Source organism: Heterodontus francisci, unplaced genomic scaffold, assembly GCF_036365525.1.
Source record: "Heterodontus francisci isolate sHetFra1 unplaced genomic scaffold, sHetFra1.hap1 HAP1_SCAFFOLD_428, whole genome shotgun sequence".
Classification (NCBI taxonomy): Eukaryota; Metazoa; Chordata; class Chondrichthyes; order Heterodontiformes; family Heterodontidae; genus Heterodontus; species Heterodontus francisci.
Window position 1 is genome coordinate 1,076,662 of NW_027141376.1, and position 10,441 is coordinate 1,087,102.

Here is a 10,441-nt window from a genome sequence, read left to right on the forward strand (position 1 = left end):
CACCTGCCTCAACATGAATAGGCAAGGGCAGATCACGAATTACAATCCCTACACGCGAAAAGCGAAGCAAACCCGATTTTCTCGCGATATCTATCTTCCTTTCCCACTTACGCATGTCCTCACTCGCTCTCTACACTCTCTGTCTGTTTCTCATAGAATCAGAGACTGATGCAGTACAAAAGGAGGCTATTCGGCCCATTGTTTCAGTGCTGTCTCTTGGAATGAGCTACTTAATGAATTCCACTACCAACACCTCCCCCCCCCTCAACTTTCCGCAGTCTCCTTTTTTTCCTATTCAAGTATTTGCTAAATTCCCTTTTGAAAGATATTATTGAATCTGCTTCCACCATGTTTTCAGGCAGTGAATCCCACATCCCAACAACTCGCTGTGTAAGAAAATTCTCCTCATTTCACCTCTGGTTCTTTGTCAATTACCTTCAATCTATGTCTTCTTAATACTGAACTTCCTGACACTGGAAACAGTTTCACATTAATTACCCTATCAAAACCCTTAATGATTTTAAATTATATATTAAATCACCCCTTACCCTTCATTGCTCCAAAGAGAACAATCCCAGCTTTTCCAATCTCTCCACATAACTGAATTCCCAGATCCCTGGTATCATTCTAGTAATTCACCTCTGTATCTTCACTAAGTCCTTGACATCCTTATCAAAGTGTGGTGACCAGAATTGCACATAATTCTCCATCGGGGACCTCACCAATGATGTACAAACATCAGCATTTCCTCATTAGTTTTATTACTCTGTGCCTCTCTCACTGACACCAAGGACACTACATGTTGCCTTCAAAGATCTGTGTGTTTACGCCGCAGGTCTCTCTAATCCTGCACCCGCTTTATAATGGTACCATTTATTTTATATTGTTTCGCCTCATACTTCCTACCCATGTCTCACTTCACACTTTACTGTGTTAAATTACATCTGCCATGTTCCTGCCCATTTTACCAGTCAGTCTCTGTCCTCCTGAAGTTTGTTACTATCCTTCTCACTGTTTATTAACTTTTCTGAGTTTCCACCCATCACAAAACCTTGACATTATCCCCTCTGTACACAAGCCCATTGTATTAACATACTGCAACAGTGATCCCAACAGTGACCATCGGGATAATAAAAGCAAAATACTGAGGATGATGGAAAGCTGAAATAAGTACAAGGTATGCTGGAAATACACAGCAGGTCTGGGAGCATCTGTGGAGAGAGAAGTAGAGTTAATGTTTCAGGTCAGTGACCCTTCTTCAGAACAGGGGAACGCCACTGTGTACTTCCCTCCAGACTGAACAATAAATATTCTCCACTACTCTCTGCTTTCTGCTTCGCATCTCGATCAGATCTGATTTTACATTTCCCTGCTCGAAGTTGAACCATCCCAGCTACATAACTGTAATCCCTCATCCCTGGAAAAATTCCAGTAAAACTCTTTTATCCCCTCTCCAATGGGCTCATGTCCTTCCTAAAATGTGGTTCCCTGTATTGGACACAATGCTCCAGGTGGAGCCGATCTCGTCTTTTCTATAGGTGTACCATAACATCCTGACTATTCGACTCTGTGTCTCTATTGATAAAACCTAGGAATCTATTTTCTTTGTTAACTGTTTGTTAACCTGTCCAGCTCACTTCAAAGATTGCACAAAAACACCCCAGGTCTCTCTGTTATTCTCACCACCTTTAAAGTTGTGTTATCTCTCCTCATTCATCCACCTGCAGTTCGCTATCACCTTCTCAAAGGCTATTAGGGGTGGGTGATAACTGCTGGCCCAGCCAGCGACACCCACAACCCATGAATAAATAATATTATAAAATCTTTCCACAATGTATCACTTCACACATCTGCCAGGCCAATTAAATATTAGGAAAACTAAAGCCAGTGTTTTCAAACCCCACATCAAACATTTCTTAGCTACAGACTCCATCCCTCTCCTTGGCAACTGTCTGAGACTAAAGCAAAGTGTTTGCAACCTGGTGTCATAGTTGCTCCTGCGATGAGCTTCCTGCCAAATATTCACGCTATCAATAAAACTGCCTATTTCCACCCCCTTAACAGAGGACGACTTCATCCCTGTCTCAGCTCCTCTGCTGATGAAACACTCCCCCTAGCCTGTGTTACCTGTAGACTTGACTATTCCACCACACTCCTGGCTGGTCTCCCACATTCTACCCGCCATAACTTTGAGGTGATGAAAGACACTGCTGCCCATGTCCTAACTCACATCAAGTCCTGTTCACCCATCACCCCCTGAACTCACTGACCGACATTGGATCCTGGTCAGCAACACATCAATTTAAAAACTCTCAGCCTTCTTTTCAAATGCTTCAACAGAGTTGCTTGCTAGGCCATTACAGAGGGCAGTTAAGAGTCAATAACATTGCTGTGAGTCTAGAGTCATATGTGGGCTAGACCAGGAAAGGACGGCAGATTCCTTTCCCTCAAGGACATTAGTGAATCAGATGGTGTTTAACAAAAAACGATGATAGTTTCATGGCTCCATGACTGAGACTAGCTTTCTATTCCAGATTTTAACAAACTCCTGGCTTGTCTCACACATTCTACTCTCTGTAAACTTGAGGTCATCCAAACTCTGCTGCTCTTGTGTAAACTCACACCAAGTCCCGTTCCCCGATCACTGACATACATCGGCTGCCAGTTAAGCAATGTCTTGATTTTAAAATTCTCAACCGTGTTTGCAACTCCCTCGAGGTCCTCACCCCTCCTTATCTATGTAATATTCACCAGCCCCACAACCCTCCAAGCCATCTGCACTCCTCCAATCCTGGTCTCTTGTGTATGCTTGATTTTCATCATTGCTCCACTGCCAGCCAGGTCTTCAGCTGCCTAGACCCAAAGCTGTGCAATTCCCTAACTACACCTCTTTTATTTTATTCGTGTGTGGGATATGTGCATCGCTGGCAAGACCAGCATTTGTTCCCATCCCTAATTTCCCTTGATAAATGAGTGACTTGCTCGGACATTTCACCAGGCAGTTAAGAGTTAACCACATTGTTGAGGGTCTGGAGTCACATGGAGGCCAGATCACGTCAGGACAGCAGATTTGATTCCCGAAAGGACATTAGTAAATCAGATCGGTTTTTACAACAATCGATGATAGATTCATGGCACCATGACTGAGACTAAATTTCATTTCCAGATTTTTATTAATGAATTGAAATTATTAATTGATTGAATGTTAATTCCCACCAAATGCCATGTGGGAATTGAACCCATGGCATTAGCCTGAACCTCTGGTTTTCTAGTTCAGTGACATTACCGCTATACCACTGTCACTGCCTCTATGCCTCACTTTCCTCCCTGAAGACACTACTTAATACCTCCTGCTTTGACCAAGAAATGTAAGTTGTTGTTGTTGGGCTTTGCCAGATATGATTTGTCATTACCATATCCCTGCTGCCGTCCATTTATTGTCCCGTGTTTTTTTCCAAGCAACGAATGTTTTTGTCCTGGGCTGTGAAGTCTAGAAATTTCCCACCAGCGACGTTAGACTGAAAGGTCAGTAATTACACCGTTTGCTCCATCTCTCATTTTTTAAACCGAGTGTAACATTTACAACCCTCCCATCTCTGGCATCAAGCCCATATCCAAGGAGGATTGGAACATTCTGTCACTGCCTCTGCTATTTTCAACATTCCTTCCCTCAGCATCCCCCACATATCCCATTCAGACAGTGTAAATGGTCTACTTTATTGTGGTGCAAGAAGAGTTGGATTGAAAGGGGTTAACTGAACCTGTTTGTTCAGTGATTGTAATTAATGTCAGTCATCATGGACCCTAATTGTGTCGCTGGAGGGTTTCCCTCTTCTATTAATACAGGACTCCTTTCAGTGTGTTATCCCATAGTGTCAACAACAGCAGCATTCCGGCGCTATCAAGGATCAGCAGCCCAAGCGAGAGAGAGGATAGACCAGAATCTGAGAACAATAGATTGGAATGTTACAACAATGGGTCAGAATCTGAGAACAATAGATTGGAACGTTACAACAATGGGTCAGAATCTGAGAACAATAGATTGGAATGTTACAACAATAGGTCAGAATCTGAGAACAATAGATTGGAACGTTACAACAATGGGTCAGAATCTGAGAACAATAGATTGGAATGTTACAACACTGGGTCAGAACATGAGAAAACTAGCTTGGAATGTTACAACCATGGGAAGCAGGAGTTTCTCCTATTGGTTTGGCCTAGTTACTGCAGATTATGTTTGGCTAACATTAGATGATCGGATCTATTATGCACTGAAGAGGATTCAAACGATTTATTATCCCATCCTTGCTATGATTGGTGTCCCTGGTGAGTCTCAGTATCCAACGTTTAGAACTATAAACATATTTTACAGATTTAATGCTCTTGTCATGTCAATCTTGCCATTGTCTTCAGTCACTGCCACAATCTCCATTCCCTATCCACTGTCTGCATTCCCCTCGCTGCCCAATGTCTGGGGCTGAAACAGACTGTTTGCGACCTCTGCATCCAGTTGACACTGAGCTGAGTTCATCTTCATATTCTCTCCATCACCAACACTGCCAATCACCACCTCTGTAATATGTCCCGTCTCCCCCTCTGCCTCAAATCATCTACTGCATAAACCGTCATCTGTGCCTTTGTTAAATCCACACTTGACTATTACAATTCTATCCTGGTCACCTTCCAATTCTATCCTGGTCACCCTCCCAGTTATTAACCTCCATAAACCACAGCCCATCCAGAAATATGCTGCCTGTGTTCTAACTCACACCAAATCCCGATCACCCATCACCCCTGTGCTCACTGATCTGCATTGTCTCCCGGTCTGGCAACACCTTAATTTTAATATTCTCATTCTTTTGTTTGAATCACTCCATGGCCTGAGCACTCCAATTAGCCCTATTCCCCTCTCGATTTCACATATTCTTGTAAATCTTATGCCTTTGAAACCTTTTTAAATTCCCTTTTGAAAGTGAATTCCTTTCCCCTCCCCAGCAACTCCGGCTGTGATTTTTACACTAAGGTGCCACTGGTGCCAATGTAACAAAAACCTGGATCTATAAAAACGATGTGAATGGAACCGCCAACCACTTCTAGTGTGGCCAGAACACTCCCCATTCTGTTTAGGGATCTAGCCTGGGTGTACTGTGCATTTGCTGTTAGTCTGAGGAGGGGTTTGGAGTAACGTCAATGTCCCTTTCCAGCAGCTAATATGTACATCTTTGAAACTTGGTCCGTGCGTGGCCACTGATCGCGTCTGTTAGTCACTCACAACTAAACATACATTCAGCAGCACCAGGAATCCCCTCTAGTATTTTTATAAGGACCAGGCTTCCTGGTCCTGAATATTGAGGGATATTTGACATTCCAGAAGAATAGGAAGCTAGGTAAATGTGGAGCGGTGGCACTGTTAATCAAGGATGGTGTTGGGGCATTAGTTCGAGATGACCTTGGTTCAGGAGATCAGAATGTAGAATCGATTTGGGTGGAGGTGAGGAATACCAGGACAAAGAAGTCCCTAGCAGGAGTGGTCTACAGACCTCCTAACAGTAATCACAATGTAGGACATCGTGTACAAGAAGAAATATTGTTTACTTGTGATCGACGTACGGCAATAATCATGGGTGATTTTAATCTACATATAAACTGGAAAAATCAGATTGTGAACAGTAGCCCGGATGAAGAGTTCATAGAATGCTTTCGAGGTAGTTTCTTGGAGCAGCATGTTCTGGAAACAACCAGAAAATACATTTGCCAGGGAAGCTTTACTGAGCCAACTTATGGAGTTGCGGGCTGAAAAGTACTCGGGTCCTGATGTGCTTCATCCTCGAGTCTTAAAAGAGGTGGCTAATGAGATAGTAGTCGTGTTGTTGTTAATTTTTCAAAGTTCACTAATTTTGGAAAGGTTCCATCAGACTGGAAAGTAATAAATATAACCCCTCTATTCAAGACGAGGAGCATGCAGAAAGCAGGTAACGAGAGGTCAGTTAGCTTGACATCTGTCGTGGGGAAGATGTTTGAATCGATCATTAAGGAGGCTTTTGCTGGGCACTTAGAAATACTCAAGGTAATCGCGAATAGGCAGCATTGTTTTGTGAAAGGGGAGTCATCTTTAACCAATTTATTGGAGTTCTTTGAAGGAGTAACATGCGATATGGGTAAAGGGGAGCCCTTTGACATACTGCGCTTGGATTTCCAGAATGCATTAGACAAGGTGCCACATAAAAGGTTATTGTGCAAAGTAGGAGCTCATGGTGTAGTGGGTAACATATTAGCTTGGATCGAAGTTTTATTGGCCGGTTGCCGAAAAGAGGGAGGATGCATGAATGGGTCCTTTTCAGACTGGCAGGATGTGACAAGTTGAGTCCATCATGGGTCTGTGCTGGGGCCTCAACATTTTACAATTTATATGAAAGACTTAGATGAGGGAAGCGATGGCATGTTCGCTAAATTTGCAGATGACTCAAAGATTGGTAGGAAAGTATGTTGTGAAGAGTACACAAGGAGGTTGTAGTCCAATATAGATAGGTTGAGTGAGTGGGGAAAAAATCTGACAGATGGAGTATAATGTGGGAAAATGTGAAATTTTTCACTTTGGCAGGAGGACTGCAAAATTCTGAGGTGCTGAGGGATCTAGGTTCTGTAGTGCATGAGTCACAAACAGTTAGTAGGTAGGTACAGCAAGTAACAAAGAAGGCTAATGGAATGCTCTCCTTCATTACAAGAGGAATTGAAAATAAAAGTCAGCATGTGATGCTTCAGTTATACAGGGTATTGGTGAGACCACATCTCGAATACTGTCTGTAGTTTTGATCTCCTTATTTAATGGAGGATGTGAATGCTTTGGAGGCGGTTCAGATGTGGTTTACTAGATTGATACTAGGAATGAGCAGGTTGTGTTCTGAGTAAAGGTTGGACGGACGGTCTTGTTTTCACTGGAATTTAGAATAGTGAGGGGAGATTTGACTGAAGTTTATAAGAACCTGAAAGGCCTTGACACGGTGAATGAGGAAAGGATGTTTCCTCTTGTGGGTGAGTCCAGTACCAGGGGGCACTGTTTCGTAATTAGGAGTCGCCGGTTTTGGACAGAGAGGAGGAGAACATTTTTCTCTAGAGGGTTGTGTGACTTTGGAATTCTCTGCCACAGAAGGTGGTGTAGACGGGGTCATTGAATATTTTTAAGGTGGAGATAGATAGATTCTTATCAGGCCAGGGAATGAAAGGTTATCAAGGTTTGATGGGAGTATGAAATTCGAAACACAAACCGATCAGCTATGATCTTATTGAATGGCGGTGCAGACTAGAGGGGCCGAATGGCCTACGTCTGATCCTAGTTCATATGATTGAGGTGTACAAAATCATGAGAGGTATAGACAGGGTGGATAGCAAGAGGCTTTTTCCCAGAGTGGGGGTTTCAATTACTAGAGGACACGAGTTCAAAGTGAAAGGGGAAAAGTTTAGGGGGGATATGCGTGGAAAGTTCTTTACGCAGAAGGGTGGTGGGCACCTGGAACGCATTGCCAGCGGAGGTGGTAGATGCGGGCACGATGGAGTCTTTTAAGATGTATCTAGACAGATACATGAATGGGCAGGAAGAAAAGATATACAGAACCTTAGAAAATAGGCGACATGTTTAGAGAGAGAATCTGGATCGGCGCAGGCTTGGAGGGCCGAAGGGCCTGTTCCTGTGCTGTAATTATCTTTGTTCTTTTTTGTTTTTTGTGTGTGTACGGGGTTAAACTTTGCACTTTTTGTGGCAGGTCTGGTTGCCCTTTAAAAATGTCACCAGTGTCTGTCCAGAGACAGCTGACAGCACTACTGTTGTCGCTGAGGCCGTCCCTGTTACGTGATTGGGGGTGGAGTGGGCGGCCCCTTCACTGTATTAAAATGAGCCGTCGCCTGCGACATCACTGTGGCACAGCAGACACATACTGCACATATGGGCCACCAATGTTTCGCACTCCGCTGGGGAGAATAAAATTCAGCCCCTTGTTTTTGCTTCCCGCTCCAATCTCCCTTCCCTAGCTAGCAATTCCTTCCTTCTTCCTGGTAACTGTCTGAGATTACTATAGTCTGTTCACAACCTTGGTGTCACATTGGACCACAAAATAGGCTTCTAACCTCATACTGGTGCCATCACCACAATCGCCTATTTCCATCTCTGTAAAATCACCTGACTAAATCCCTGCCTCAGCTCATCTGCTGCTGAAACCCTCATTCAAGAAAAGAGGCGCTGCTGGATCTGGTACTTGGGAATGAGGTGGGCCAAGTGGATCAAGTACCAGTAGGGAAGCACTTAAAGGACAGTGGTCATTATATCATAAGTTTCAGGCTGACTACATAAAAGGACAAAGGGTAAGAATAATTAACTGAGGGAAGGCCAACTTCAGCGGGGTAAGAATGCAGCTGGTGAAAATAAATTGGAGTCAACGTTTGGCAGGAAAACAATAGCTGAACAATGGGCTACCTTCAAAGAAGAGATAGTTTGGGCTCAGTCAAGGTATATTCCTTCGAAGGGGAAAGGTAGTGTAAACAAATCCAGAACTCCCTGAATTACAAAAGAGGTGAGTGACGTAGAGATTAAGATGAAGAAGAAAAAGTGTGCTTATGACAGACGCCAGGTAGACAATCCTACTGAGAACCAGGCAGAGCGGAAGCATAAAAGCAAGTAAGAGAAGTGAAATAGAATATGAGAAGAGTCTGGCGGCTAGCATTAAATGGAGTTCTGAAGTTTTCTATAGACGTATAAACAGGTAGCAAAAGGAGGAGTTGCACCAATTAGGGGCGACACAGAGGATTTGCACATGCATGCAGAGGGCATAGTTGAAGTATTAAATAAATACGTTGCATCTGTCTTTACCAAGTGTAACAAAAGTGATTCTTTTTTGGTCAAAAAAAGAATATTTCTAAAGGCATTTATAGTTCAGCTGAATAAATGTTAGACCGTTTTTTTTAAATAAAAATTGAACCACCAAGAGGTCACTGAGAGGGAGCTGGACTGGCAACAGAGTTACTGGTTATCAGAAGGCTCGGGTTGGAGATGAAGCCGAAACCCTGGTAGCGGGCAGAAAAGTGATAAGTTCTCCTTTGATTAGATAAGCCCCGTTGTCGCAGAGAACTCCTGGGATGGACAGAAAAACTGACAAGCTTTCTGGTTGTCGGTCAGTGTGTGTGGTTTTACCTTCCGGAAGGAGATAACGTCAAGTCTGAAGAAAATGTCAAGAATGCAGAGAGGACCACAACCCAGCTCATTTTCCAGAATTTCCAGAACAGACCTTGCGAAGTCCACGGAGTTGAGTCATCTTGTTTCCTGTTTGAAGAAAGCCTGCTAAAAATAATTCTCAATGCCGCCTGAAGAGAACTGTTGTCTGGTAACCTGGATGTGTGTGCTCAGAAGTTAGACACCATGCTGGTTTGGAACAACATAACTCATCTGTTGTTTCCTTCAAAATGGCCAACTAGTTAACGCAAATACATTTTGTTTGTAACAGAGCTCTGATCGAAAATTTTTTTTTTTTAGATCTTGTTTTCGGTGAACCAGTGTATATGTCTGTGTTTGAGTTTTAAGGGACTAAGGTAAAAAAAGTAACTTTAAAATTTGGTTCAGGTTAAAAGGGACTTTCAAGTTTGGTTAAGGTGGGAAGGGGAAGTTAAAAATTAGTTGTTGGATTTTTAAAAATTTGATCTGTGTGATATTGTTTTACTTCATTTCTAGTTGAGACTTTTTTATTCGATCCTGGGATGTAGGCATAACTTGCTAGGCATCACGTGGCAGGACCATATCTCCAACGTGGAAGTCCTCGAGGTGCCCAGTATCCCCAGCATATACACCCTACTGAGTTAGCAGCGCTTGAAATGGCTTGGCCATGTGAGCCACATGGAAGATGGTAGGAACCCCAATGACGCAATGTACAGCGAGCTTGTCACTGGTATCAGACCCACCGGCCGTCCGTGTCGCTGCTTTAAAGACATCTGCAAACGCGAAATGAAGTCCTGTGACATTGACCACAAGTTGTGGGAGTCAATTGCCAGTGATCTCTAGTGCTAGCAGATAGCCATAAAGGCGGGTCTGAAGAATGGCGAGTCGAAGAGACTTAACAGTTGGCAGGAAAAAAGACAGAAGCACAAGAAGAGAGCCAACCATGAAATAGCCTCGACAACCAATTTTATCTGCAGCGCCTGTGGAAGAGCCAATTCACTCTAGAATTGGCCTTTATAGCCACTCCAGGTGCGGCTCCACAAACCACTGACCACCTCCAGGCGCTCACACATTTTCTCTCGAGACAAGGAGGCCAAATAAGGTAACTGACCAAGACCATGGTGTTCAGGGCACAATTTCAGAGTTTGCAGATGATACGAAACGTGGAAGCATTGTGAACTGTGAGGAGGATGGTGTTGAATTTCAAAAGTGCTTGATGGAATGGGCAGGCATGTGGCAGAT